This window comes from Scatophagus argus, chromosome 15 (genome assembly GCF_020382885.2).
Source record: "Scatophagus argus isolate fScaArg1 chromosome 15, fScaArg1.pri, whole genome shotgun sequence".
Lineage (NCBI taxonomy): Eukaryota > Metazoa > Chordata > Actinopteri > Scatophagidae > Scatophagus > Scatophagus argus.
In genome coordinates this window covers 18,711,988-18,739,608 of record NC_058507.1, presented here as the reverse complement: position 1 = coordinate 18,739,608, position 27,621 = coordinate 18,711,988, and the positions used below count along the sequence as shown (strand labels likewise).

The following is a 27,621-nucleotide window of genomic DNA, read 5'->3' as shown; positions in this document are numbered from 1 at the left end:
AACACATAAACCCTATTGAGTTTCATAATACATGTCTGACATGTATTATGAAACACAATATGCATTGACACCTACAAAGTGAAATAAAATCCATCTTTTAATGAACAGCCCAGTAATAATAGAGCTTAGGCCTCTCTTATACCAAGAAGATTCCTGCATTTGTTAAACTAACAAATTCCTTACCAGCTTTTTGTTTAAACCAGCAATAGTAATATTCACAACAACTAGCCATTTAGCTTGTTAGCATGTCACATAACTGGAAAAGTTTTAGTATTATGTTGCATTGGGTATGTGAATGTCAAACTTCAGGTTATATAAGTTTTAATAGTTTAACCTTAATCAATGTGTAGAAAAGAGCTTTACAGAGCTTTGATAAGACATACTTACAACAAAAGCTCTTTGGTTAACATTAAGCAAGTATCACATTAAAAGAGCTGCATTATCACACATATGTTCATTTGCAAGTCGTTTACACATTTAGGTTATATGTTTCTTGATTGTATAGTGTACAACATGCTAATTGTATTGACTGAGAGTAGAAGAAGTGTGTCATATTGTCGTTTAATCACAGCTATGGATGATAGTTTAAAAAAAAGACATGGAGTAAATGTGTTTTCATGTAACATCCTGTCAGGCAAAGACTTCTAATGGTTTGCAGTTAGCAGTAGAAGCAGCAATGTACGTGTGTGTTTGAATTTGTGTGCCAGTGTGTGTATCTGCATCTTGGGTGTGCAGCAAAGCCATTTATATGAATTCTTCGGCCTCAGCTCTTGATCAAACAGGAAAAAGCAGTTTTTGTTCCTCCCTGCCTCATTATCCTGCTGCTGTTTCGTCTGTGCAGGTTAGAGTTCTCTGTGGATTGACAGTTGAGTGCAGGTTGTGAACAACCACCAGAGCATGCAACACCACATTTTTGTCACCCCGTGTTTTTCAACTACCTGACAGAAATGTCATTTCCTGGTTCGTTGGAGTGTGTTCAGCCATAACAAGATATTCGTACTTTAGAAGGAGTTAAAGAGTGAGCGATAGATGAGCACAGCCAAAGTTCTTGAGTCAGAGCTGTGTCCCAAGTGGAGTCAGTGGATGTAGTAAGTCGGTATATTTTAACACAACCTTTGTTAAAATACATAGTTTACTTCACAGTAGCTCCTTGAGCAAAGATTTGACTGTTAGCTCATGAATTAAGAGTTGTAAATCCAATTCTCTGTGGCCTATAGCTTTGCACTTCTGACATGACCTACCTTAAAGAAACTCTCTCAGCTTGGACTTGTGGAAAAAAAAAATCCATTAACCCGTAAATGCTGTGAGCTCTGTGATCTGTCTCTACACTCAAACACACTTTCCACAGATATGTCGTGTGCATGATCTAAACGAGACCACAGTATTTTTGTCAGGTAACACTGACAAGCAGAACATGGAAATCACATTAAACCCTGCATGCATCATTATGAAGGTGCATGGCTGCCTGTGTAGACAAGTACTAGAGACTCTATGGCAGCAAACTGGAAAAAGGAGCTTTGCTCAAGAAATGTCCAGGAGGAGTGTAAAAGCCAAAAGCAGGTATAGCTATTTCAACCGAAAACCCAGAAAATTGAAGTATGTTTGGACAACCATGGAATCTTTCTGGTGGTAGATAAGTATAATTCATTTTAAATAATCTGGAGGACCAGTACATCAACTCTGATTGCTTGCTACACTTTCTATCCTCCAGATCATGAAAAAATAAGCAAAATGTTGTCATAGTAGATGTGGTATTGTAAATTTAAGAATTTTGTCTCACAAGATTTTTTTGACAATATTTTCAATTCTATCTTCATGTAACCATTGTGGCCATTGGATAATTTGTTGCTTCTAGAGCCATCAGTCATTGTGAAAATAAATTAAAGAGATGTCTATATTGTCTAGATGAAGTACCCAAATTCTCAAACTTTGTCTTGATAACTGAATTTTTTACATTAGATACACAAAGAATTATACCTAATCAGTTACTGTGCTGGGGACCTCCTACCCTGCATGTTTTAGATGGCCTCCTCTTCCAACACACCTGATTTAAACTCATCATCAAGCTCCACAAAAGGCTGATAACGACCCATTCATTTGAATCAGGTGTGTTGGAGCAGTGAAACATCCAAAACATGCAGAGCAGCAGGTTCCACAAACAGGATTGAGAAACGCTGGATTAAATACACGTTGTTTAAAATAGTTTTTTAATTCAAGAAGTTTTAAATATTTATGATCTGGGTCGTTCTGCTGGTGGACACTCATGGATTCGTCATAACCATTTTTGAAGCCACTTCAGAATTCCTGCCCACTCAAAGCACTTCCCTGGATAGCATACATAATCACAATCATGATTTGCCATTGGTGGCAAAGGTTGAGTTTCAAACCCAGGTAATGCAGAAAGCACATCTTATATCTATTCAGTCAGCATGCTCTGTGAATCACAGACATGACTTCAAGGTTCAATGATAATTTTGGTCTGGATAGTTCTTTTGATGGACCCCCCTGTATTTCTCATTTGTCCTTTTTTTTCCATCTCATCCTTTTCCTCCTTCTTCTTCTTCCTCCTTAAAATGTCCATTTCTGGCTCACTGCTGCACAATTTGTCCTTAAAGCTGGGGTTGGTAAGATTAGAGAAACCTGCAACAGCAAAATAGATTTTTAAAGTATCCAAAAGCAAACATGTTAAGGGATTTTCTACAAGTGCAATACAAAAAATAACTTAACTTACCAACCCTAGCTTTGAGGCATGAGAGTGACTCAGTCACCATTTTTTCATTTTATATTAAATCACAGGGGGACATGTTTGTGCCAATGTTCTCTGTTGTTGTGGCTCACTGTAGCATGCTAGTTTGCTGCAGCCCATTCACGGATGTATTTTGACGTTGCTGGATGTGGGAAAATGCAGAGTGTGGCTGAGATAAGTTCCTTTACCCCTGAGGGCTGCTGCGTCAGTACATCACAGTTTCATTGTGGTCTGTTAGATTTTGTTGGATTCTGTCGCTAACACCACTGTGGAGAATGAGACAATATGGTGTGTGAAAATGTCTTTCATGTCCCCCATACCACATGGAACAAGTGTTTCTTTTTTAGGATTGTTTGTTCAAGATTTCTGTCTTTATTGAATAGTGACAGCAAGAGAAAAGAGTCAAGAAAGAAAGGTGAAAGAGGGGATGACATATAGTAAAGGGCCCCCAGGATGGGCTGCTCCAATAAGGACTCAGCTTTAGTACTTGTCAGGCAGTAAGAGGCGACAGTTAGTTAAAGGTGCTCAGTGAAAAAGACTGTATTGGTTTATGTAACTGTGAATGGACTACTAACACAGGCTGAATGTCTGCATATCAGGATACAAAACACCTGAGTTATCCATTTGTCCCTGAAAGACAAATACAATGCTGACACTTAGTGTACAGAATGGTGACTTAGGTTACTATTCAAATACTGTACTTAAGTACAGTTTTGAGGCACTTTTGTTTAGTTGTTTAGATGGATAAGCGTATAGAAAATGGATGGATGGATTTAGTCTATACTTCTACATCACTGCATATGGCTGCCAGCAGTAGGCACTAGTTACTTTCCAAATTAAGTCTTAACATATTATTTAAACTTATAAAATCACCGGTTTCCAACTTTATTGACTTAGGACCTCCTGATTCAAGTTTAAGATGTCTATCTTTCTTTTTCATTCTTCACATAACTGCTTTAGGAAAGTTGTGTGTCCATGACCAAGAATGCTTTCAAGAAGAGACTCAAAATCTCAAAGTATGCTAGAAGTAGTAGGTGAGAACTAATTTAAGTTTTGTTCTGAAGCAAAGTAGACCAGTCAAACTGAATGTGTTTGACAGGAAAGTTTTCTACCTAAAGTTTACTGGTATCCCAGAAAGTAGGAGCGAAAAGAAATATGGCATCACCTTTGGGAGTTACTAGTAAGCAGCAAGTGAGAGAGTTGGTGCAATTCTGCAGCTTTCTCAGCCATCCTCTTTACTAATGGAGCTGCAGAACTATCGTCTGCAAAAAGAGAGGAGAAGCTCAAATGAGGCAATGGAATGACAGGCAATAGACCGGAAAATATGAGAAAAAAGAGAGAGGAATGGACTCAAGCTGATGTGGTTATTTTCCGCAGTGGGTGCTCAGCAGAAGTCTTGGTGGGCGAATGCATTTTAAGTTCCGAGTGCATAAAAAAAAACGGTAGACCAAGTCTGTCTCCCACAATAAAAATCTTAACTGATCAAACATGGTCTCAGGTGTTGTAACTTTTTGACTTGCTTGGTTTCAGAAGTTCATCCAGGGCTTCAGAGTAAGGTTTGGTGCGTCATGTGGCCCTAAAATAACATCGTAATGTTTCGGAATACATCTGCAATAATGATATACTGGATAATATAACAAAATACTGAAATGTGTATTTTGTTCAGAACTCACAATGGCTTTTGGACTTTCCTAGTAGTCAACCAGGTGCATCTCTGCTTTTTTTTGTACATCTAATCCCTTTAGAACCAAATCATTTTCTCACTACTGAATCCACACCCCTTTTGGGAACTAACTCCACTGTCAAGATGGTGACCTTCAGTTTCACCCATGCTTGTTGTTGCTGTGTATAATGGTTTGACATAAATGTCAACAAGTCGGTTCAAGATGATTTTTTTCACATCATATTAAAGATTCAACAAATTTTATTGCCAACAACATGATATGGTGCACCCCTTTTGGAATCCTTTTCGCTTACAGAATGGTTAACTATTTTTGTTCAACTTTTGTGGCAATCCTGTTCTGTTTGACAGCCAAGGCAGGATCCATCATTTGTAATTTAGTTGGAGTGTTATTTTGAAGTAAATGGACTGGATTTACAGGTGAAGAGAGATGACTGAAAGTGTTATCAGGTGTTAAAGACTTAGATAATGATCAAAGGCAGGTAAGGATAAGTACAAAGGTATGCTGTTTAACAGATGTCAACACACAAGGCTTGGATTGTCAGTTTTAGATGTCAGGTACCCATAATCCAAACCAAAACTCAGCCACCTGATTTTTCACAACCATTTATAACAGCCGGATGTCTCATGTCAGTCAGACATCAGTCAAGGTTTTCCAGTCAATCATACAACATGTAGCAAAATTATCTTTTAGGTGAGCTAAAGACAGAAAGGATGCTTGATAACTTTCTCTGCTGACACCATCTACACTGTCACTCAGTCAGCACTGAGGCAGCTTCATAACAAGCTACAAGAAATTAAAAAAACAAGCTATAAACTTGCTAAGATTATTCATCTGTTTATTAGAGATAATTGCTGACACATAGGTTAAATGAATATATGCGTCTTGTACATAAAGTAAGCAAGCAGCTTTTTTTTTTGCATGGGATATTTTGTACCGCATGCAAGACAGAATAGATGACAGAGGGACTGACTTTAAGTCTGCAAACAGATGTACGCTTCCAGATATCTCAGCACTGACTCTAACACTCAAGCAGATCTTCTCAGCCAAAGCTTTATGGTTCAGTTGCCATTTTGAGAGAAGGATAGCTGGTGGCTCACCGGATGTCTGTTCTGCTGGTTGATGATACATTATAGCGACTATATAAGAGGACTTGAAAAAATGACTTCAAAGAAGCAACAGAGATAGCAGCTGCCCAATCAGATCTCACTTTAGCAGGATAATAGCATTTGGGTCCCCAGAGGCAGAAACGAAGATGTGTCATAAATTATGAATTTCCATGAGAACAGATATGGATGGCAGTGTCATGCAATAATTGGCACAGCACTTAGCTCGAAGTGAGGCTGGCTGCTGGCTGACTGATGTACGCCGCAGGCACCAACCCCAAAAAACATGGGGAAGTGATTTGCAAAGTCAGTGTGACACAAAGAGGCGCCCCCAATTATCATGTTGACCCAAGGCTCTGTGATGTGGCAACCTCATCTCATGACCTGTCGGGCAGCTCGGAGGGGAGCCACAGCAGGTTCAAGGTTAGAGGAGTCTGACTGACGCACTCAAAAATATTCCAAAATAATAAAAAAAAACCATTTGTTTTACGCTACCATGCAAACTATTGATGCAACACTAAGGCTCATCCCCATTAATATACACATGATAGATTTAAAATATTTCAGAAATCGCTCTGGTTATTTGCACACTAGAGGAATTAAGAAAATAAGGAAAAAATGCTACTACCACTCATTAAAAAATAATATAAAATTCAGCCACAATCAGCGTACATTTAACTTATGTGCTTGTTACTGAAAAACTCAAAAAAGCTTCCAAAAATGAGAAAAAGAGTACAATTAAAAAGTACAAGTAAAATACTTGAGAAAAAGTAACATTGCTTATCTGTCTCAATATTTATTTTCAGATTCATGTTTTTATGGACAGTTCAAACACAGTTTCACACAATATTTGCAAAATAACTGAACTCACATCCCTGCTGTGAGTAATAATCCAAAAAACTCACAAAAGCAACACTTTATTGTGTATTTTTTGTGCACCTAAACAATGCCGTCAAAACCCTGCTACCCCTGCAGAATGAATCTCAATCCAGACCTCAGCCAGAATTTTTGCAGACCAAGTGTCCTTTCTTCTCTAAAATAAAAAAAAAAAGAATTGATGCTACCCAAATGTCCAAGATCTGGACCATTTCTCATTCCCCTGCTCTCTGCATCTCCTGCTGGTTTTCCTGCAGGTGAAAAAGTGAACGGATGAGGTGGAGGACTTCTTCCGCAGCACGCACAGTCGACGCATTGCAACGTTCATCCGTGGGAGGAGGGGAAAGACTTGGGACTGTTTGTTGTCCACAGGAGGAATTCAAGGTCAGTACGCAGAACGCTCGCATACACACACACAGTCAGGTTTGAGAACAACAAATACAAGGACGGAGCACCTTGTTTTCTATTGGCTGTGTTTGTGTTAAGAGGAATTAAGTGAGTTGATCGGGTTTAATTCAAGAACTGCCTCACCTCCATGAACTAGTATTGGATAATAAATAAAAAATCACTTCAATATCTAACAAAGAGTAAGAGATTTTTAACAAAATCACAGTAGAGATTAAAGAGAAAAATCAGTTGAAGAATCTCAAATGACTCTGTCCTTCTTCTGTCCTTCCTGCCTCCCTATTTCCTCTTTCATTCAGTGTAACCCACTTTTCCTCACATCATGTTCCGTTTCCTACACTGAGTTGCTTCCTTCATCATTCCTTCTATCCTCTATCTCTTTTTTCATATAAGTTTCATATATCTTAAGAAAATCACTAATCAAGGCTTCCAAAGGCTTTGTTGCGCTGTCCAAGGTTTTTTTTTTTCCCTGTGAAGTCCACACACTGGGAAGAATTTGGATTTTAATTGCTTCCCCATAGATTGCTGCCTCACTAAGAAACTAGGTTAATTGCATAAGAAGGGAGAGCCACTTGTGACCTTCACTGAATGTTGCCAACTACAGTTGCTGCAGCATGCATATCGCATTGTTGGTTTACAGGGAATTTAGGTGATAACCTGGATGCCTGCCTGTTTTTTCTTTTCTTTTTTTATGAATATTGACATCAGTTTCAGTAGGCTTTTTTCAAGCGTCAATCTTTCAAAGTCAAGTTGACTGAAGATTTGTCAGCCTACACGTGTCAGCATCAGGTCATCAGACAGGGTTGTTCATTGTTGTTACTGCGCTACAGGATGCTTTAAGATGAAGACTAAAAGGAAAGAGGATGGAAAATGTCTTGGTCCAAGATCAGTTTCTTTAATTTCTTTAAAAATTCTTTAATTTGTTCCCTGCTGTTTTCCCTCCTCCTTTTTAAATTCCTTTCCATCCCACTCCCTTCCTACTACTGCTTTCTTCCTTTCTTTGTCATCTCCTCACTTCCTTCCACGTTTTTTGCTTCATCCTGCCTTCCACCTCCTTGCTTTTCTTTTTTCCTTCCTCCTGTCGCTTTCTCTTTCCTTCCATCTTTCCTTCTTTTTGATCCTAATTTCCATCTTTTGTGTCCTCTGTCTTTTGTTTCTCCCCTTTTCCTTCCTCATATCTTTTGCTCCTTTCTATTTTTCTTTTTTTTGTCCTCTCTGTTCCCCTTCTTTCCTCAGTGCTCCCCTCTGTCTTTTGTGCCTTATTTGTTCCCTGCTTCCTCCTGTCTTTCACTCTATCCTTGATGTATTTCCTTCTTTTTTCCCCACCCTGTCTGTCTTTTGTTTTTCCTACTTTGCTCTGTCCTTTCTCTTTCCCCATGATTTTCCTCATTTCTGCTTTGCTGCTTGGTGAATGTGAACAGTTCACACGGAGCCAATGATAGCTAGAGATGAGGTTAGGGCCATGACATTCCCCTTAGGACCAATCCCTGGCACAGACTCCTTGTAGAATATTCCACCAAATTACATCACTAGCTGAGGATAATAATACCTGCTTTATAGGTTGAGAATCCCAGGGCACTGTGAAGGACAAGCAGGGTCAGCTAAAAGCAAAGACAGACTGTAAATCATGTTTCTTTCATACGATTCATTCAAATATATGAGAAATGAGTTGATATAGATTCACAGAGGATTTGACTCAATTGGTCTCATCAGGCATGCTGATCCTCCTCAATAGTCCAAATAATTTGAAGAGATTTATGTTTTTCATCCATAGATTACAGTCCTCACAGCAACCATCAAATACGAGTAAATCAGGACGGAAAACAGAAATAAGAAATAAATGTTACCTGGTAAGAATTTGCCATCTGCAGTGAGTCACATTCAGCTGCCCAGTGCCCTTTAGAAATGAATATTAAATGTTGCCTCTAGTGTGACAACACTGTAGTTAACGTTGTTGGCAGCTTGTAGTCAACACTTGTTGACACAGAACAGCAATATTAGTAAATTTCCTACTAATGGACAAAATTGATTTAATTAAATGTAATGAGCTATGCTGCTGTGTAACCATATAAACTTTGATTAAGAACCATTTCAGAATCAGAATCAGAATCAGAATCAGAATCAGCTTTATTTGCCTAGTATGTGTGACCATACAAGGAATTTGACTCCGAATTTTTCTCTGTCCTGTGCACCATACAAAATACAAAATAGCAATAATAATAATAAAAATGAAGAATAAAGTATTTACAAGAAAAAGGAATATATATATATATATATATATATATATATATACATATATACATGTAGTGCAAACAGTGTGATGGTTCACACAATGGCAGGTGGTTTACGGGGAGATCAGGGAGACAACCTGGGGGAAGAAACTGTTTTTGTGTCGGGTAGTCTTGGCATACAGAGCTCTGTAACGCCTACCAGAGGGAAGCAGATCAAACAGTTTGTGTGCAGGGTGAGAGGGGTCTGCAGTGATGCTTCCTGCACATTTTTGGACCCTGGACTGGTATAAGTCCTGAATGGAGGGCAGGTCGGCCCCGATGATTTTTTTCTGCAGACCCGATTGTCCGTTGCAGTCTGTTTCTGTCCTGTTTGGTGGCCGATCCAAACCAGACAGTGATGGAAGTGCAGAGAACAGACTGGACGATGGAGATGTAAAAGATGGTCAGCAGCTCCTGAGGCAGGTTGAACTTCTTCAGCTGTCGCAGAAAATACAACCTCTGCTGGGCCTTTTTCCTGATGAGGTCTACGTGGGAATTCCACTTGAGATCCCCGGCGATTGTGGTTCCCAGGAACTTAAAGGAGTCCACAGTAGACACTGTGTTGTTGAGAATGGTAAGGGGAGGTAAGGTGGGTGGGTTCTTCCTAAAGTCCACTGTCATCTCCACAGTCTTGAGCGGGTTAAGCTCCAGGTTGTTCCGACCACACCAGAGGACCAGCTGGTCTACTTCACGTCTGTAGGCAGCCTCATCACCGTCCTTGATGAGGCCAGCTACTGTTGTGTTGTCCGCAAACTTAAGTAGTTTAACGGACGGGTCCCCTGAGGAGCAGTCGTTTGTGTATAGGGAGAAGAGCAGTGGGGAAAGAACACACCCCTGGGGGGTGCCGGTACTGATGGTTCTGGTGCTGGAGGTGATGCTCCCCAGCCTCACCTGCTGCCTCCTGTCAGTGAGGAAGTTGTAGATCCACTGAGAGGTGGAGGTCGGCACTGTGAGCTGTGAGAGCTTCTGGCGGAGGATTTCTGGGATGATGGTGTTGAATGTAGAGCTGAAGTCCACAAACAGGATCCTGGCGTATGTCCCTGGGGTGTCAAGGTGATGGAGGATGAAGTGCAGTCCCATGTTGACTGCGTCATCCACCGACCGGTTTGCCCGGTAGGCAAACTGCAGGGGGTCAAGCCGGGGGCCTGTGATGAACTTCAGGTGGTTCAGCACCAGCCTCTCAAAGGATTTCATGACCACAGACGTCAGGGCGACGGGTCTGTAGTCATTCAACCCCGTGATGGTGGGTTTTTTGGGGACTGGGATGATGTTTTGCAAACAAAGTGTACAACTGACATCAAAATACGCCAGTAATGTTTCAGTTTGAGATCCATCAACCTCTACATGAACCTAATCATACATCTCCTGACAGTGCAGGGGACAGAGGAAACATCTCTATACATTTAAATTGCCTCACTCAGAGTATTTTTTAACTGCTTGTTTAACCAATTCCATGTTATTCTGCATTAGAAATAATGATACATGTCAAATTCATCTTCAACAGCTTGAAATATATACTTTTACAGACCTTCAGTAGCTTGACACAATGCATGTGCAGCAGCTATCCAGGATGTAAAGAAGTTTGTATATCAATAGAGGCTAACCACAATGGAGGTCATAAATACACCTAATAGTCAGTATAAATATTAGCAAGTGTAACATTTTAAGATGTTTCATTCATAAATCACTGGCTTTGTTTGGTTCCTGCAAGGTCTAAGAAAGTTAATATGGCAACTTAAGATGCTTTGTCACTTGTATTTTATTTTTACATAATGATGTCATATTCAACTGTCTTTGTTTTTAACCACACAAGCAGAGTGGTGGTGTTGGTTTGTCGGTCATTTTGGTCACTTTTTTCCAGGCAGCTGTTTTATGGATTGCCATCCTATTTTGTACAGACATTCTTGTTTCTTAGTATTAGATGAACTGCCATGAAATCTGTTTCAAACATTCCTGTCCTTCACAGATTAAATTGTTATAACTTTGGTGATCTTCTGACTTTTCATACAGTGTCATCACCAAGTCAAAATATCCTTCTTCTCTAATGCTTTGTTTCATTAAAAACTACATGAAAAGCTGTCAGCCGCACATCTATTGTGTGTTTGGTGCCAGTTAGCAAATGTAAGCATGCTCACACACTAAACTAAGATCATGAGCAGTGCAAATAATATTACACATTACATATTACATATAATATTATTTACATGTATATATACATGCTAAATCTCAACACTGTAATCATGTTAGCAATGGCAGGCTCTTTATCTCACACTGACATTTTGTTGTTGTAGTTTCTTAACAGTTATTTTATAATATTCAGTAAAATACTGTGAGGACTATTTAGATTGCAAAGATTCAAATAGTAGCAAGGATATTAATTTGTGAGTTGACTGTCAAAGGTGCACTTAGCTAAATATTCATGATCCACCCAAAGCTGCTCAGAGGAATGATACTTTACAGGGCTATTAACTTGAGAGCTATTTCAATGCAGGTGATTATTTTTAATTAATACCCAAACTTGAATTTATACATTTAAAATCATAATCGGTACATAATTTGTTAATAATCAGTGAATATCAATGATAATAATCAATCAATAATTTAGTTTCCAAGCAAATGATTCTTGTGCTGCTTTTTGTCTTTCCACAAACTGGCCCTCTGAATTAAGGAGGACAAGTATTCAGTCATACTAATTGATGTGCCAAGTAAAGCCCTTCCTGCAGTGCATCCCCATCACACACACACTCCATCCTCAGTAATATGAATTTTAATAATAGCCAATGGAATATTGATGTGATCTCAATATGTCACTCCTCAACATATTGAGTAAGTGGAGCCTAGGTCTCTGTGCACTGATTGTATTACATAGTAATAAGCTGAGGCCATTTGATTAGAGGGTTGTTTAGAATTTTTTTTTCTTTCAGTTTTTACTCTTTTGAAATCATAACTTTGTTGAATACGCAGATCGGCGGAGAATGCATTTTCCCAAATAAAATAAAATGATATGGCACTCATTCAAGTGTGTTTTGGGGAGCATGAAAGACTTGATTGCTACTGAGAGGCTGACGTTGGTGAGCCTGAGGATTTAGATGGTAAATGCTGTTTGCCTGTTTGGTGGCAGTGCAGATTGCTGTTGGAAAAAAATAGACATTTGTTTTGGTTACTTACATTATTTGAATGGTGGCATCATCAGGACTATTTCGTTTCACTTTGTGCAGTAATCCAAGAAACACTTGTACAGAAGAGGATCGTAACAACATATCATGGATAATGGCAATCCAACTGAGAGACAAAGTGTTGATATTGGACAATTCTGCAAAATCAGAATTGTCTTTATGTTCAATAACAACGGTTCCAAAATGTTTTTTTTAGAATTTCTTTCTGCAATATCTGTAAATGGAAGCTATGACGGTGGAAAAAGGGTCATAATTATGGCAAATGAAATGAAGCATAACCTACTAACACCGTAATTTGGGCAGTCCGTACGAGACTGCTGCTACTTTTAATGAAACCCCCTTCTCGATGCAATACATAAAGCACCATTTTGATTATGATGCCATATTTCAGCCATCTCACTCATCAAGCTGCCATGCCTGCTGTCTCTGTACGTTACAGCACTATTAACATGCTTGCTTGAAATTGTTGCTGCTGCCACCACTCCTGAAGTCCTGAAGTCCCACTTCTACCCAAACATCCACCTGCATGGTGAATATTCTCCAATGGGGAAAGTTATTATTATCCCCACTGTGTGCTGACATTTCCTGGGGGTTAGTGACGAGTCCAAAGCATTGCATTTGTATAATATCACACTCCATGTGAGGTGACTGACTGGATTATGGCTAGTCGAAGTTAAAGTTTGGAAAAGATTCAGGTTATGGTTAAAAAATGACATCTTCACTAAACAAAGGATGCACCACTCCCTGCACTGCCACTGATAGCAAGAACTGGACATGCACTGTGCAAAATGGACAAAATTGTCCAATATGAATGTCATTTCAAGAGACATTGGGCAGATGTTGGTTAGTGTCACTTCTCTGTTGTATCAACTGACTCGTTCAGGACCCGCAAAGATAAATTTTGTTACAGGAAGAAAATAGAACTGCTGGGCATAGCTGGCCAATACAATGAAAGTGATGTGCCGTCAGTTTTTTGAATAATGTAGAGATGCATTGTTTCCTCTACAGTTATCTTTTGAGAGTGGGTGTGCTTGGAAGCCTTTCCTCAGAGATATGTGAAAAGGATATGGAGAAATATATGATATGCTTTAAACATTACATAAACAAATTCAGTTCACAGAACAAAACTATACTTGACAGTCAAACAAAGTCTGCTGTATGCCACAGTCGTGCAGATGGTATTAGAATTGGCTGATGAAACTATAGCAGAGAATCTTCTGTGCAGCTAAATGCTTATTCTTTTTTCCTTCTCTGACTGAGCTTTGATCAGAAAAAGTCTGGATGGTGAGATCCCTGAATAGCTCAGCCTCCTACAGCAGCTGTTTATGAACTTGTCCCAAAACTGTCACCATGGTTGATGAACGGTAACACAAGCCCTAGGGATGACGTTTCGAGAGCAGGATCACATCAGCCCTTTCTTCAGAAATCCTTCAATGGCCCACGTGCTCCGGTATATTAGCTGTTCACCCCTGAGAGCTACCTGATTTGTGCGTCCTGTTCACCTGCCTCACGTGTGGATGAAGTTTCCTGTCGTCAAGGGTGTTGTTTCTCATGCTTGCGTCATTACGGTTGAGAAATTGAAGTTCTGAGTAGTGAGACAGTACCTGGGGCTTCACCATGTTACATGCTACAAAGAAGTACTTTTATTTGTGCTGCAGTAGGCGGTGATTTAATGAAGTGGTATATACGATTGTTTTTATTTGATAGATGAAGAAACACAGGAGGGATGAGAAAAAAGAGACAAACCGAATCCCATATTGTCACAGATTAACTAACTGGATACCTGGAAGAAAGTACTTGTAATAAATAAACCAGTGGTTTACAGTCTTATTTCTGCGGTATACTTATATAATACAAGTAAGGAATTAATAAGTACATTTTACTCATATAGCACTTTTCAAAACATCAGTTACAAAATGCTACAAGTAATAATAAAAACGCATAAAAGACCAGAAACCAAAATGGATCCCAAAAAGCAACCTCATGAGAAAACCAACCTATACAAGTAGCCTTTTGAAAGTTTTTCAAAATGTGATACAGACAGATTCTATAGTATTGGAAAATCATAAAACTACCCCTTTTGTTGTGAGCCATAAGGAAGTAGTCTTAGTGCAGTTTTAAGGTCTGAAATACAAGATGGTGCCATGCCATTGAAGGCTTTGAATGTGATCAGGCGATGTACAGGAAGACAATGTAAGTGGGCCGGAATGGAGGTAATACATGCTCTTCAGTATTCCATTCTAGTATTGTTACACTTGTCTGCAGCCTTTGAATTTTGACACTGTGAATCATAACATCTTGCTAGATAGACTAAAGTACTGGGTCAGAATTGATGGGACTGCCCTCAGATGGTCTTTGTTATAACTTACAGATATTTTTCTTTTAAATTTTGTCATAGTGTCAGCACATATGGCATGCGGGGTCCCACAAGGATCAGTCCTTGGTCCCATCTTGTTCAGCTTGTATGTGCTCTCCTTGGACATATTATTAGTTTAGGACTGTTGCCTATCATTGTCATGCACATGACATTTTTTTTAATTTCAATCTGACAGGTTTAAAAATCTGAATACTCTACATTGATGCTTTACTGCTATTAAAGACTGGAGGTGGCTGCATTTTTGTTTGTTTCTTTTGTTTTTTTCTGTTTATCTGTTTGTTTTTTACAGCTGAATACAGACAAAACACAAATGTTTGTCATTGGCTCAGACCTAGTTTTAAGGAATATTAGTCCATACCCCAGACATTTAGCAAGAACAAAAACCCCATCTACTGGAAATTTTGATGTTGTGTTTGATCAAAGACTGAAATGGATCCAAAATGTTATTAGCTTCTACTATTTACAGTGGGTGTTCAGCAAAGGTAGTTTCAGTGATTTTTGAGACAAAGGGTAATTTAGAGACTCATATGCAATTACGGGGGAGTATTGTGTAAAGGCCAGGTTTCTTTAAAAAGGGGCTGAATACAGCCTTGCTTGAAACAGGCTGAGATTAAACCCGAGGACAGAAACTCATTTACAGCTGAGAGAAGACAAGAGTGGTAGAGTGTCAAGGCCACTGGGAGGTAGGTGCATGTGTGAAACAATATCAGCGAGGTCATTCAGAGAAATAGGAGTAAACTGACTGAAAAATGTGGGGGAGGCATCTGGAGAACTTATACATGAGGTGGTTATAGAGGACAGCAACAGTAATGCTTAAAAACTCCTAAGTTCACCTATTTACGGCTTACAAATTCCTTATAATTTTGAGACAGGCATTTGCATTATGCAGTATAGTTTTTGTTGAAGAGCAACTTATTTAACAAATCTAGCATCCACACACCGGGGTGACACAGCAAAAAGATCATGCACAAGTTACTTTAATGCTAATATGAAGTATTTTCAACAGTCACGTTGTCAGTACACTCTGAATATTGATATTTATTTTCATGCATCCAAAAAATAAATATATATCGGTGAAGAAGAGCAACAAAGTGGCATGATTACTTATCAAACTTCAACCTGAATGACAATTATCATCAAACATTCATTTTGTCATCTCATCAGCCTTTGCCAGACAAGGATGCAGGCTGCCAAGATGTTAAGTGAGGATGCATTTCAAACTTTAGAGAAGAGCCAAATCATTTCAGACTGATGTACTGAAAATATCCAGGTGGCTCCATTATTCCAAATGGCTCAGTGTTGTCGTTAATGCTCTTGTCAAAAATGGGAATCAAATTTCATTTCAATACAGTTTCCATTGTAGTAAATTATCTATGAATGATCTCAGTATTTTCTCTTTTGCAGCTGAAGCATTAATTTAACCCTCAGGGAAGACATGATGACATAATGGTATGAAAGGTAAACCAGTTTGTTAAATTAGTTATCCTTAACTGGAAAAGTGGAAAAGGTAACATTATCTCTGACAAGCAAGATGGATATCACACTGACCCCTAAATGCATTTCAAGCCACAGCTCACAATCACCCCAAGCCATCACCTTATCAAAGACCCGAACAGAATGTGAAATTAGATCAAAAAAAATCTCAGAGTTAACCTTTATTCAAGAGTGTCAAACAATTGAAGGAAAATTCAGCATACAGTCATATACAGCAGCCACCTGGAAATTTTAGCATGTGTATCTAGCACACTTTAATTAACAGTAACGGTTAATGTACATGGAGCTGTATTTGGGTTTCATCAAACAGCTGTTTAATCTGATGATATTAAACTAATTCACATGTTTACATTGAGATAATCTTTGTTAAGGTAGTTGTGGGCCATCAATCATACCAGATTATTCAATATAGATGGAATATAGAAAATGAGTGGATGGAAATAATTGCAAATTGCAATCAGTCTTAAGTCGGGGGCATACACTGACATTGCATGTCATCTTAGAAAAACATTCAGCAAAAAAGCTTCATGGGAGTCTGTATTATGATAACTATTGCAGTGGGAATAACATGACTTCTTCTGTTTTCCCTTAATTTCCCTCTCAGACTCCTAGTTAGGTTAATTGCAAAGATTATGTTATCAGCAAATGACTTACAGATGAATACAGTACATTATTATCTGAAATCGTAGTCTGAGTTTAATGACGCACAGCAATTCTCAACAGTGAAAATTATTTTAAAAAGACTGCTCAACACAACAGGTGACCATTTAGTATCACTGTCAGTGATCTGAGGTTGTGCCTCACATGAAACTCTATTGGATTTGAGACTAAACACAAGAAGAACTAAGCCTTGACATTTTGCATTAAATTCATGAAGGAGTTTCATAAAATTTCAGTATTTAAAGACTGCTGACTCTTTCTGCAGCACTGCATCATTTGTGATGTGCACATAATTACTCATAAATGTGGAGAAAATCAAGTAGAAATCCATTTTCCAGTAGCAGTAATCAAACAAAAAAGAAAAACTGCATTTAGAATGCGACTGAATGACTGCTGACAAAGCTTTTCATATTTTATTGATCAAAGGAGCTATTAATAGATGAATGTGCTTTTCTCCAACTAATTACCTGATGGCTTATATTATACTGCCAGACAACAGTCCCACATCATAAAAATGTGGAACAACTTTTCATTTGGCACTTCAGAGGAGCTGATGCATACAGTAAGCATCATATAGAACCCGTCTTGTTTCTTCACTCATGTGTCTCTGGGGTGTTTCTGGTATTTTTGTACCTCTGTTTGTAGCATATTAATTACAAATATCAGTTTCATCAAAGAGAATGAAAGCAATCGAGTCACAATCCACTGACTGACAGCATTGTGAATATTTCACTGAATATTTTATATATGTTTTCAAGAAGTTAATCAGATACGACACACACAGAGCAGTTCCTCGGCAGTTTGTTACAGTCGATGATCAGGGATTTATTTCAATGAATTTTGTTTTACATAATGCAATTTGCAATTCAGCCTATAAATATCCACATACAACATTTGAACAAACAGTAAATGACTGACATCTCTTTCAGGGTTGTGGCACATTTATTAGCAGATTTTTGGTTCATTTGTTAAGTTTAATACTTTTTTTTTTACAAACATATCTGTTGATGTGCAAATTTGTTTAAAAGGTAATCTTAATACAGTTTGATCAGTCGCATACTATCAAATTAGTGACAGAATAAAGAATGACATAAAACTACAGCAAGTGGCACTATTGGTGACAAGAAAGTGAAACACAGCAAGAGTGACCTCTTCAGACATTTAAAACCAACACGCCACATAAAGTTATAAAGGAGGCTCAACAAAAAGGGGATCATGTTCAAACGTCCAACACCGCCAGGGTTAGACGAGTTTTAAGAGAGGCTGAGCATATCCAGGTACAGGTAGCATCGTTATTAGTCATTACCTCTGCCATGAAAGCATGTCTGGATAAACACTGGGTAAAGTCAGGTTAGAAAATTTTGGTTCATTTTGCTGATAAAACAACTTTTACCTTCCTGGATTATATTTCCTGTTCTGATGGGAATTTTCAGAGTTAGGTACTCATTTTCTCAGTTTGTGGCTGCTTGGGTGTGGAAGACCTAACTGCAGCAAAGCTTTCTTTATCATGATTGTTTATGAAGAACTGATAATTGATGTAACTAAATTAAGACTTCCACAGGATGCTTTCACAAACATAAAACCCTCAGTTAACACTTTAATAATATATTATAATAATGTTATTTAATTTTAATAACTTTTGTTATTATACAAAGTACATTATAATATAACCTCTTATTCTCACACGATCTTGTGATCTCCTGCCTGGCAGCAGGACTGCTTACCACACTTCTGGTTTACCAACCACTGCAAAAGACATGTGACAAGAAAACAAGGGGGAGGAGGAGAGGGAAATTGTAAATACAGAGCAGGAGACGTCCCAACCAACTGAACATGAGGCAGTGTGGTAAGCAGTATGACACCTGTCATGTGGACATGGTTTGGACTCAGTACAAACTACTTCTCAATTGAATTAACAGAAAAATTACTGTATCATGATATATAACATCACTGTGATGTGAATTACATAGCCGTATCACCCACTTCTACTTGGCACACAGAAATACTAATAATGATGTCAAGTGTTTGGCAAAAAAAAAGAAACCCAATCAAGTAAAGACAACATAATTACCAGGGAGTCAGAGGTAAAGTCATTATCACTAGCAGCCTGAAACCTTTAATTGTTTCTCCTCAGCTCTGTACCTGGCTCAAAAAATCTTCAAGCATGTTTCCATGTGGAGGGAGAGAATGCAAGCACAAAGAATTTCCTGGTGTTATGTCCATTTTTTGTTCTAACACCAATGCACAATCTATATTTTGTTGTAAGATTGTCCATCTGTGTCTGTCAATAGCCACAGCTTTAGGGATGTATATTTAACGCCTCCACTAATGCAAGGTTGTGACATACGATGGCTATCCATTTAAATAAAGCAGGTTCACTGACCAGCTCCATTAACCTTGTCTGTTGTTACAAATCACTTCACAAAAGGCAGGCAAACCTACAAGTGTTGAGGGAATTATAGAAGCAGAGATTTTAATGTGATGGGCCACTCAGTGTGTAACTGTGAAATATAATAATTCAGAGACCATTTTACTTTGCCTATGTTTTATTTATTTTTATTTGTTTAGTAAGATTTTATTTAGATTTCTCATAAGAAAATATACACATCATACAGAACTTGAATACCAATCCTGTCTACAGAGCACCCCCATCCTTTATCCTTCATCAACTGAAACTTCAGCTAGCGAAGATATGATCTTTTAGATTCCGATTACTGAATTGAAATGAATACACTGAACTCTCAAAACACAAATTCAAATGAAAAATTCAGTTGTCCAATATTCCAAACCTTAAGTCACTTATATGATCCAAGGCCATGTTTACACCTGGTATTAACATGCATCTTGAGTTATCAAGGCATACTGAGGACACATTTGAGATCCAATCACATCTGAAGGTGGTCTTGGCCACATACACTTTATGGACAAAGGTACTGGGACACCTGGACATTAAATCAACAGGGACTTCAGTGACATCAGATTCTAAATACACAGACAACTTTGCAGCTGTAACAGCTTCCACTCTTCTGGGAAGGCTTTCCACAATATTTTGGAATGTTTTTGTGGGAAATTTTGCCTATTCATACAGTAGAGAACTTGTGAGGTCAGACACTGATGTTGGACGAAAAGGCCTGGCTCACAATCTCTGTTCCAGTTCATCCCAAAGGTGTTGGATGGGGTTGAGATCAGGACTCTGTGTGGGCCAGTCAAGTTCTTCCACACTAAACTCATCCAGCCATGTCTTTATGGACCTTTGCTTTGTGCACTGTGGCACAGACATGCTGGAATAGAAAAGGGCCTTCCCCAAAACTGTCGCCAAAATTTGGAAGCAAAACAAAATGACCGAAATGTCTTGGTATGCTGAAGCATTAAGATTTCCCTTCACTGGAAGTAAGGGGCCAAGCCCAACCCCTGGAAAACAGCCCCATACCACACCTGAATTCAAGAATAAAGTCCATATATATGTTGTATGACCATATTCTTTTAGCCGTGTGTACACGAATGTGTCCTGGGCCTCAGTGAAGGACCACCTACTCACTGTGAAACAACAAGGAGACACAACAGGCGTAACAGATTACACCCAATCTGATTTCCATTTGGCTCAGTGTAATACAAATGAAAAGTTTGGACTCTGTTACTTGCCAAAATAAGCAGCAGTTTATTGTGAACACGCTGTCCATTTAAACCAATATCACCAGAGAACCAGTAATCACAATTTGCCCAGACTCCCTTACACAATTTCAGGAGTTGTCAAGTTAGGAGGAATATTGAGTTCTTCCTTTGTGAAACAGCTATGGCAAATTCTTAATCGGTTGCACCTTCCTGTAAACCTAGCATTAAATGCAATATGTTGTTTCTTTTCTGTAAAAAGTGTCGGTTTGTCACAACATTGAACTCAGAGTTGTCTACTTGCGATTTAGTTCAACAGCCCAAGCCCGACAGTGATGTCAAGATGCACTGAACACATCCTAAGTACACTTCTGCATCACTGCAGCAAGGTACAAAATTTTTTCCCAGGAAGTTTGCAAAAATAGGATTTCCAATTGATATTAGCCCATCCATCAAACATTTTCAGCCATTGCCAATATAAAACATATAATAAATAAATAAATAAAGGGTTGGAAATGCTTTGAACCTCTGTAGTAATGTTAAATGAGGCATTTTCAGTGTTTTCAGATGTCAACATCAGAATGTGACAACTCCCCTCATAATCTGTGATTAACCCTGACAGGAAGTAGTAGAGTCTGGTGGCTGACTGTCACACTGAAGCACTTAGCAACCAAGATCTGTCTACAGGCTTCAGCAGCCTTGCTTACAAGATAGCATCATTATTGCAAACCAACTAGAGCCACTCCCTCCATTACTCATCTTACACTAAATCATTAATCTTGACAAGACTTAACCTTAATTATACCCTATTTTTTTTTTTAATGGACAATAAATGGCCTTTGAGTTAATAAGCCTTAGCCTTAGATAAAAATGTCCTGATGTTAATTAAAATCTGTCTTGATGACAAATGAATTAGCTTTCTATGTGAGTGCTGTTCAAACAATCCAAATGATTCATTCATACCCTGTTTGTAGCCAAGTGATGCTTTTAAACTTCCGGCATCAGACAAACGTTTCATCAAATATGTTTTAATAATTCAAAGATGTTTTCCAAATCTGAAGCGTGAACAGGAAAATGCAACCGTCAAAACAACATCACGAGAACATGGTTGTTTATTGATTTGCATATTATATTCACAGTTTTGACCCAGTGGCTATTTGCCAGAAGAAGGAAGAACAAAAGAGACTGTGTGCCAGAAGCGGAGATTAAAAGAAAGACTAGTTACCATGTATTCATACTCTATGGACTGACCTTTTAAAATGCCATCCTTTGTCGTCAAGGACTGACCCCTTGCTGCAGGAGAGCAGTATCACCTCTGCAACACCACCTACACGCATGAATTGTCCTTCTGCTGAGGCAAATGTACTTGAAGATTTACCAAGAACTTCTTGAGAAATGTTTAAACATAAAAAGGGAGAGATGTTGTAACTAAATAAATGTTACGCACATTTGGAGGTGGAGTGAGGAGAAATGGTGTAAAACTAATCCACAGTCTTTTGCAGGGAAATGCCTATCACTTTGTGTAAACAGGGAAGATAATGCACAGCAGCTTTGCATGGCTGTATGATGCGAGATAAAATGATGTCATATTAAGCTTGTTTTCGAAGTCTGCTTTGGATGTAATCCAGCTAGCCCACCATTTACGCCCTGCATGCATAAGCGGGTACATTAAAACCTGACAGGAGACAAACATGAGCTTCAGGCCAAGGCTCTTTATGTGAGCCTCATCCCAATATTCTCCCAAAACAGATTTTACAACAACAAAGAGTTCTTAAATTTAAAATGTGTTATTACCCTTGCATACATAATGCATCACCCCCTTGTGTACTTGTCATGAGCTGAAATATTCTATCTTGTGTTCGGCACTGGAGGGCTCAACTTACACAGTCAATTACTGTATGCAGCTTCATCATATATCTTGCATGCAAATAAGACTATAAATACACTGCCTCATCTCTTAGATGCATCATCCTGCCGGGGTTTTAAACAGCATGCTATGACACACTATAGGTCTCTTACTGTCTTGCAGCTCTCTGTAATGTTTCTAACTCATGCTATTAGAGGTGCAAACTGACTGTTTCCAGTCACGCAGTCTGAGAACTTCTGTCCCTACAAAGGCTGTAACAACGACAGAAATAAAGTTGAGAAAAAAGTGGTAAAAGTTTCACACTGGCTGGCAATTTGTTACAAATGTGAAATAGTAATAGCTTAATTTTATGCCTTTTTAAGGCAGATGTTTATGCCAAAAGAAATAGCCTAGTAAGCATAAACATAATGCCCAAGAGGTGCAGGACCAGCACCCTGCCTTCAGGAAATAAGAGAAGAAACACAGCAATGTTGGCAGAATGGTAACAATGAGAAAACTTTCTGTTAATCCATTTTGGGAGCGCATGCATCATTCAAAGGTGATTAGCCATACTAGCCTTGTAACATGTGAATGCAGACAAAACAGTGTAAGCTCCTTTTAGATTAGCTGAATCAGTTGTTCAATCAGAAATTACTTTTGGATTAAATCTAAGTGCTAGCAGTTTGTTGACACTACATTACTTCTTATCGTGGTGGGAGATATTATGTGTTAGAAATAACCGATATCTCAAACTTATAATTACAAATCAGGCTTGTAATTACAACTCCAGCTGCTGTGAACGTTTTCTTCCACTCTGCTGCGTGTGTGTAGGATATGACGTGAAGACACTAGCTGTTCAGTTAGCAGTCTGTGGCAGAGTACATGCAGTAAATTTGATATTCACAGTGCTGCAGTTTGCCTTTAAGGACCATTTAGTATCTGCTGCTAATTAAAAGTATCCATATGGCTTTATATTTTTCATGGTAAAACACACACCAAAAATTTATGTACTGATTTTAAGTGTGTTTTCATCAGTTTTGCTTTGCGCACTATAATGTTCATAGAGTAGTAGTGCTGTGTCCTGTAGTGCCCAGCAGATCCTTCTGTAAAAATATTTGTATTTTCACAATCATAGACATAAGTCAGCAACTGCTAATTGTAAAATAATTTTAAATATCATATATCCATAAATATTGAGCCTCCCAGCAGACCACACACACACTGCTTTACATCACACTGGGTCTTGATTTGAGAGTGGTTTCAACCGTTAAACACCATGATGATGATGAACTGGCCGTTTTACGGTAACATTAAATCCTCTCAAACACACATGAATTATGTAGCAAAGGTCCACTGAAGGAATCTCCCAGCTGTGTTGAGGATGCTGCAGAGCTAAAGATAGAGCCAACAATGGGTCAGGTTCACCTCCTCTGCACAAAGCCTACAGTGCTGTAAAAACACAGTAGGCCAAATACAAACATTATTTAGAAAGCCAGAAGAGCATGTTTAATGGTTTACTTAAGGTGTCGCAGAACTTAGATATAATAGTACGTGGACGTAGCCTTATAACACGAAGTATGCATGTTTGCAAATGATGTGTATATTCTAAAAATGAGTGTTGGTAAGTGGTTGAGTAATGTGTTAATGTGTTTGTAAGAAAAAGAAACTGGGCTCTGTGTCAGTGAGACTTAAGTTCGCTCATATTTCTTCTTCCTTGCGACCTCAGTCTACTGGGTCGAGCTAAATGTTCAGTTCAAACCACAGTGTTGTAAATTCAGGATGTGCTCTCGCGATGGCTTCCTGGCCTAGGAGAATGACTATTGTACAATGTTGGTCTTGCATAAGGCCAGTCGTTTGATGTCCGGATATTAAGTACTGTTTGTGCAAAGTCGTCTTTTACATCAGGTGTAAGGTGACTTGAGGGAGTGCTGCTTATGTGAAGACATCATTCATTAGCATTCAAAGGGACAGCCCCGGTCCCACCACCCAGTGCTCGGATCAAAACATCGCCAAGAGGAGGGCAGAGGGACGTGTTCAGCATTCTCTCTGACCTCGAGTCTTTGAGACACCTCATTTGCAGCTCAGTTGTCATGTTCAAATCCCTCCAGATAGATAATGTCATGGTATACTCAGCAACCTGCCATGTTATTATGACAGGTCTGTTTGCAGAGAGAGATTGGATGTGATTTGGAAGGACATTACACTTGCTCTTTGATGATCTTGATCCATGTGGTAATAATAGTCAGAAAAAGTATATACTATGTAGGCTGTGCAGAGACTTGTGAAAGACAAGACAAAGTCAATGGGAACTCTTTGGATTTATGGATTTTCTCACTCACGAAATGCTTTGCAAGTGCACCACAGACTAATAAGGGCCTTGTGAATCATTCTGTGAACTTTCTCTCTGCTGAATTAAAGTTGAAGAGGCAAAGCAACTATTTCACATGTCAAAGTCAATTTAGTAATCATGATTAGTAGTACTCAGCCTGAGAAAACAGTTGTATAATGTCTTCTATTAAATCTAAGAAAATGACTCCAGTTTTATCATCTGAGTTTTTTGGCTTGAAGACAGTTACTTAACAAAAAATTTGCAAGTGGATTTTTGCCATTGAGGGACAGTGAAATAACAGACACTTCTAAGTTATGTGATGGAAAGTGTTTGATCCAGTGTTTGTGAAGCTTCACTCATATTAGGAGCTTGATAGTGCAGTCCAACCATTGCAGGATTTTGGAGGTTGATACCAGTAAAGATAGAAAGATGTCCTGGATCTGGATCTACATTTTAGTTGAAAATTTGGTAGTACTGATGTTCTGAATGCTTTACAAATAGCAAAGCAGAATGTTCTGATAAATTTAGCTGTAAACATAAAATAATAATCACCATTTTAAAGCCTTTTTATGTGTGTTTTGGCATAGGTAGGTAGTCAATATTTTGTACACATAGGCAATAGTATCTGACCAGAGATACAAACCTGTTACTTTTGGTTGTGCTTCTGAAATAAAATGTAAAGGGTGCTTCCTCAATACAGACACTATCTCCCCTGAAAGCACTAAGAGTTTACATTTGGATCTGGGTTCCACTAATCAACCACCATTCCCTTGGTTATTTTAAAAGCATGTTGCACGAAGTAACTAATATGCAGCAAGATTAAATAAAATCTGATTTCAGAGAAACACTGCAGTCTGCTCTCTAGTCCAGTTGTGGCTTTGGTTTGGGATCAGATATGTTCTCTGTGGCTCAGATCAGATGACTAACAAGACCTAAATTTATAATCTGAAGCAACAGAGTGTGTGTGTGTGTGTGTGTGTGTGTGTGTGTGTGTGTTTGTGTGTGTGTGATGGTGGTATGTTCCATTTACCTGATGTTCTGTGTCTTTTCTTATATGGAAACCTAATGACTGTATTGCAGACATTTGTGTGCATACACATCTGTGTTTGGTTTACAGTATATATTTTGTCAGCATGTAGAGGTGTTATTGACAGCGTTTCAGCAGCTGATGTTGTTCCCATGCTGTTGTATTCTCGTGAATGAATCCTTAATACAATTCAGACCCTGACAGAAGGAATCTTGACAGCATGGTCTTGTTCATAATTTATCCACAGTAAACACTGGACACACAGAGATTAACACTCTGCATTTAAAGGATTTCTTGGCCTTGTCCGTCCATCTTTATTGACCTCATAAAGAGTACGTAAATGACAGGATGCATTCTTGATTGATTAAGTGTTCAGAGACCACACAGCTTAATTAAGTTCCTTTTAGGCACTTAGTAGTTCATGTCTTATCTGAGGTATTTGACATTTATGAGCATGCACCCACAGCAGAGGTATTGCAGTATTCTAGATGTGAATTAAAAACACACTGTCAAATGTGTATCTCACGTATCGTAATGATAAGGTCGACAGTCCTTGATCTACATATTCATCACCTTCAAGGCCTGTTGTCTCCATGTATAACTTCAGGATGTAAATGTGCATTAAAAACAACATGAGAACTACTGCTTTAAGCTGTGTGATACAGGAACACAGTGTCCATACGCAGTTAGAGAAACCCCTTTCTAGTGTGCCATGTTTCACTTTGTTACATCAACCATAATCTAGAGTGACAGCTGTTGATAACCTACGCTGCATGCAACAGCAGCGCCTCAGTTATGCAGTGTGAAATTGTAACTGTCTGATTTCTGGCTGAACTTTCACAGCTTCTTGCCTGTTTGCACATGAACAATGTAAAGTTCACCACAAGGCAGTGTGGGCACTCAGGCTGCTGTAGGTGGGTATGTGCACAGCTGAGGAACGTTGCATGCAGGCGCTGGAATCTCATTATGCATATGTTGCTGCCAGAATCAAAGCAGAGGTGTACTTGGCAACAGCTAACCGCTACAACCAAGGAAGTCAGGAAATCTCTGTGGCTTAGTAACACCCCACATTGCAGAAAGAGCTTTTCAATGGGATTTTAGGAGGATATTCTGCAGCTTGCCACTGAGACAGAGGCAGAAGTCACATAACATAACAAGTGAAATTGTTTGTCAAAGAGAGCAAATTGTCTTCCCAACCTATTCAGTCTATTCTAATTTATAGTTTTCAATCTCAAAAAGAGCATCAAGCAGTCCTATTCGTACCCATAATTCTTTCCGTCTTACCCCAAGGACATCTTAGCTTTGTTCCAGACCTTTGAATCACTGCCTATATCTAAGATTTTTTTTTTCCAATGATTCATAAAGGTCTGGTTTTGTGTTCACTAAAGGCTGTTTCGTCTGGACTAATAAAGAGTCCTCTCAAAACAGGAAAGCTGAATTAAAGGAAATAAATTTAAATGGGCCTATTTCTTCAATCAGCAATGATAAATGTAATCTTAATGGTGTTGATACAAGGAGGAATTTTACATAAACTCTACAGAAAATTTTATCATTGCCTCTCCATTGCCTCCATTGCCTCTCCCTAGCTACTTATAAATCTTAGAAAAAACAAATACATTGATCTCCTTGGAGCAGCTAAGAGCTGTTTTTTGGTTTTTTGGTTTTTTTTGTAACAATTGTAATAATGTCCTTCAAGTGCTATTTTCACTTTTTGACATATAGCTTGTAGGTTCAATTATTAAATCAGTCATTTCTTTTTACATTTTAGTGCTCTGCTTTCCATAAAGATGGCTGATATAAACTTTAGTGCATTAGATTATATAATGGTTGTTTTGCATAGTTTAGTAATGTTAATTTACCTGACTATAAGCATGTGAAAGACATAACAAAAAAAATTTGCTTTAACGATTCATTTTTGCCTTATCAAAACTCCCATCATACTTCTGACCGAAAATGGAGATCGAGCTTCCTTTACTAACTCTCGACCAGCCACAATATTGCCATTTGCAAAGATGTTG

General features: G+C 38.6%; 1 protein-coding gene across 1 annotated transcript in view; it reads left to right on the top strand.

The window, feature by feature from the left end:
* LOC124072261 (leucine-rich repeat and fibronectin type-III domain-containing protein 2) overlaps nucleotides 1-27,621 on the top strand; it is a 117,056-nt gene that overhangs the window by 33,893 nt on the left and 55,542 nt on the right. The window contains exon 2 of the mRNA XM_046413512.1: nucleotides 6,668-6,794. The gene's annotated coding sequence lies outside the window, so the exon portion shown is untranslated. The remainder of the gene's footprint in view (nucleotides 1-6,667; nucleotides 6,795-27,621) is intronic.